General features: G+C 35.0%; 1 pseudogene; it reads left to right on the plus strand.

Annotated features, from left to right (window-relative positions):
• Positions 1-4,542, plus strand: part of LOC150036161 (uncharacterized) — a 13,769-nt pseudogene extending 9,227 nt beyond the window's left edge.
• Positions 4,543-4,763: the final 221 nt, after the last annotated feature.

Genomic DNA, 4,763 nt, shown 5'->3' on the forward strand with positions numbered 1-4,763 from the left:
AAGTAGAATTTTTGCCTGACGTCAAGAGATGGTTTGCTACGCAATTCCAAATGAAAGATTTGGGTGAAGCACGGGATGTTCTTGGGATCCAAATAGTAAGGAACCGAAAGAATAGAACTTTAGCATTATCTCAGGCATCTTATATAGACAAAATGTTGCCTCGATATAAAACAAAAAATTCAAAATGAATTGTTGCCTTTCAGACATGGAATTCATCTGTCTAAGGAACAAAGTCCTAAGACAACTCAAGAAGTTGAGGTTATGAAACGAATTTCGTATGCATCAACAGTAGGGACCTTAATGTATGTCATATTATGTACTCGTCCTGACATATGCTATGTGAAGGAATGTATCAACAACAGCGGAAGCACAAAGATCATCTAAGCACTCAAATTCACTAATTTTGGCAAACTATAAAGTATGCTTTTGCAGAAAAAAGTGAGTTTCAAGACATACCTCTTGTAGAACTTCTTCAAAGCTCCTTCACTAGTTATTATCTTCTCCAAATCTTGTTATAGACCACCTCAAGATCTTCCCCACTATTCTCTTGGTGCTCTAGATTGAGTTGTGGGACTCAAAACAAGCTTGAATCAAGAGTAGAAGGACAAATGCTCACTAAAGAAAATCAACTGAAGAACTCTTTCTTCAAACCAATTTTTCTCTCAAAATCACTATAGATTCCATGCCCGATTTTCACTTCAATCTCTTCATTACATTGCAGATCAACATGAAAAGAGAAGAGTTGCATGAGTTGCAGCTCATGCTTGGAGAAGACAATGCAATGATAATGCCATTTGAGTGAGCTACTTGGTGATGGATAATGGAAAAACCTCTTTTTCCATTTTATATGTTTTGTTTGTTTTGTTTTTTTTTTTCAATTTAATCATAAAATCAAATATTTGATTTAAAAAATCTATTTGATTTTAAAAATGAAAAAAAAATTAATTAATTTCATAAATTAATTATTAAATAAAACTTAATTAATTTAATATCAAATATTAAATTAATTTTAACACATATCCATCTTTATATATTTAAATCATATTTAAATATATAAATTCTCCTATTTTGTTTAATTCTAAAATTAAACATGTAATTATATTTCATATAATTACTAATTCTCTTAATTCTAATTTAAACGTTTCAAATTAACTTATCATGCTATTCTAGAGCTAGTCCGTTACGAGCTAATAGGGAGACCTTGTGGACCTATAGATCGTGGGCTCCAGTTATTCGAGATTAGTTGGCTAAACTCAATAGACCAAATTAATCTCCATTTGTTAACTAATGGGTCACTCCACTAAAGCCCATAATTGCACTCCTCTCACTGTAGATATATTATGTCCACATGATTTAACCATAATCAGCAAGTCGACCCTTCACAGGTTGTTCATAATAACAGCTGGGTCAAATATCTATTTTACCCCCGAGATTAGGTCTTATTCCTCAAGTCTCTACTGATCCTCTAATGAACAACTGGTTTGTGATCCAATCACCAAACCAAACTCTCTCAGCTTAGTGAGAAGGTGGGGCCCCTTGTTCAAGACCTGGATTCAGTATTTGAGATAACAACCTTTCTTCTATCCCTAAATCGGGTAGCGTGAACTCCGTCTTGCACCCTATGTCCCCAGCTATCTATCCGGTCTTACCCCTGAAATGGCAAACTTATTGAGCCAGAGTTGTTGAGCCAACCCTCAACTATGCAAATTTAAGGGCAATCCCAAATAAACAGGAGTTCATAGTTAGCTCAGGATTAAGATCGAGTTATCTAGGTCATCTAGGTGAAATAGTGAGTCTTAAACAGTAAACAGCGTTATAAAGTAAAAGTAACTTATTTCTTGGTCCTGATCTTATGCAAACTCATTGCATAGGACGCCTCCACTTCTCATGTCATGACAACTATAGAGTAGGCCGCATCCAATGGTGTTACCAGAATAAGGTACCCAACCTCATTCATGTACCATAGATCATTTTGACTATTTACTCGAACCTGATCCACTATTATGTCTCCACATAAAGTTCAAGTACTCATACAATAGTCATGGGTCTTAGTGTATTAGATTTAGACTTTCATACAATTTATGAGATCAATAACAAGTATAATGATAATAGAAAATGTTTATTATTTTAAAAACTGCGAGTTTTTATGACATAAAACCCAACACTATGCAGTTGGAATTGTCAGTAGATTTCAGTCCTCAATATGATCACTGAACTGTCATTAAGAACATTCTCAAGTATCTTCAGAGAACGAGGAATTATATGCTCGTGTATAGTGCTAAGGATCTGATCCTTACTAGATATACTGATTCTGACTTCCAAACCGATATTGATTCAAGAAAATCAACTTTGGGATCAATATTCATTATGAATAGAGAAGCAGTAGTGTGGAGAAGTATGAAGCAATGTTGTATTGCTGACTCTATGATGTGGCTAAAGAGCAGTATGGCTTAGAAAGTTCCTGAATGATTTGGAAGTTGTTCCAAATATGCACCTGCCAGTCACTTTATATTGTGATAACAGTGGAGCAATTGCACATTAAACCTAGAAGTCATAAATGTGGAAAGCACATCGAACGAAAGTACAATTTCATCAAAGAGATTGTACATAGAGGAGACGCAATTTTCATGAAGATAGCCTCACAAGACAACTTAGCTGATCCATTTAAAGAGGCCCTCTCGGCTAAAGTATTCGAGGGTCACCTAATGGGACTAGAACTGCGAAATAGATAGAACTAGGGCAAGTGGGAGAAGTAATGGGTATCTGATGCCCTAGTTTATTGTATTTATTCTTTTTGTTTTCTCTCATTAAACTCAACATTTATCCACTAGAGTTTTAGTCAAAGTGGGAGTTTGTTGGGTTTTATGTCCTAAAACTCGTAGTTTGTAAAGTTAAACATTTTCTATTATCAAAAAAAGGTGTTATTTAACATTTCTTCAATAAAGTTCTTATTGAATTGGTAAATTGCACTTGAAAAGACTACATCCAATAAACTAAAATCCATGGCTATTATATGAATACTTAAACTTTATGTGGAGACATAAAAGTGGATCAGGTTCGAGTAAATAATCAAAATGATCTATAGTATACGAGTAAGGTTCGGTGTTTTATTCTGATAACACTATCGGATGTGGTCCACACTATAAATGTTACAATTTGTTGTAAGAGGCTATAAACGAAGCGATCCTAATTCGTTCATAACTTGATGTGGGGAGTGGGTGTGTCCTATGCAATGAGTTTGCATAAGAAAGGACCAAGAAATAAGTCATTCTTACTTTATAACGTTGTTTACAATTTAAGACTGACTATTTCACTTAGATGACCTAGGTAACTCGATATTAATCCTGTTTATTTACGATTATCCTTTGATCTACATAGATGAGAGTAGTCTAACATCACTGCTAAATAAGCCTCCCATTTTAGGATGTGATCGGATAGATAGTTGGGGACATAGTTCTGCAAAATGGAATTCACGCATACCCGATTTAAGAGATAGAAGGAAGGTTTTTCTCTTAAGTGTTGAATCCAAGTCTTGAATAAGGAGCCCCACCCTCTCATTGGCTCGAGAGGGATCTGATTTAGTGATTGGATCACAAACCAATTATTCATTAGAGGATCAGTGGAACTTAACAAGCAAGACGTAATTTCGGGGGTAAAACAACATTTGACTCAGCATTTATTACAAACAACCTGTGAAGAGTCAACTTATTGATTATGGTTAAATTAAGTGGACACAAATATATCTACAGTGAGGGGAGTGCAAATTTTTCAAATACAAATTAATTTTGAATTAATTTATTTTTCAAATACAACTTATTGATTTTCTATTTGCATAAGTTGTATTTGAAAAATTAATTTGTAAGTCTACTGACAGATGTTAAGAAATAGCTAGCCGTCCAATTTAAAATGAAATATTTGGGTGAGGGGTAAGTTGTTCTAGGGAACCAAATCATCAGGGGTCGTAAGGAAAAAATGATAGCCTTGTTTCAAGCATCGTATATTGACAAAATATTTTGTTAGATATTCGATGCACAATTCTAAAAGGGGTTTACTACCTTTAAGGCATGAAATTGTATTGTCTAAGGAACAATGTCCTAAGACTCCTCAAGAGGTTAAGGAAATGAGATGAATTCCCAATGCATCGGCTGTGGACAACCTAATATATGCAATATTATGTACTAGACCTGACATTTGCTATGCAGTAGGAATTGTTAGTAGATATCAGTCCAATCCAAGATTCGATCACAAGACTACAGTTAAGACCATCCTCAAGTATCATCGGAGAACAAAGGACTACATGCTTGTGTATGGGCTAAGGATTTGATGGAGGCAGAGTATGTAGCTGCTTGTGAAACTGTCAAGGAGGCTGTATGGCTCAAAAACTTTTTTAGAGACCTGGAAGTTGTTCTTGACATGTCAAATCCCATCACCCTTTATCGTGGTAATAGTGGTGTTGTGGCAAATTCTAGGGAGCCAAGGAGCCATAAAAGAGGAAAGCACATTGAGAGCAAATATTATCTCATCCAGGAGATTATGCATTGATGGGATATAATCATCACGAAGATCGATTTGGAGCACAATGTTATTGATTCATTTATAAAGGCTCTCACAACTAAAGTTTCTTAGGGTCACATGAAGAATTTGGGTCTACGGGACATGCACCATCTTGTCTAGGACAAGTGGGAGATGTTACTAGGTATAATGTATGCTCTAATTTATTATTTTATGGACGTTACTTTGTGTTATGCTTTGTATTGTGCACC

Source organism: Benincasa hispida, chromosome 5 (genome assembly GCF_027475165.1).
Source record: "Benincasa hispida cultivar pf3 chromosome 5, pf3_genome.v1.1, whole genome shotgun sequence".
Lineage (NCBI taxonomy): Eukaryota > Viridiplantae > Streptophyta > Magnoliopsida > Cucurbitales > Cucurbitaceae > Benincasa > Benincasa hispida.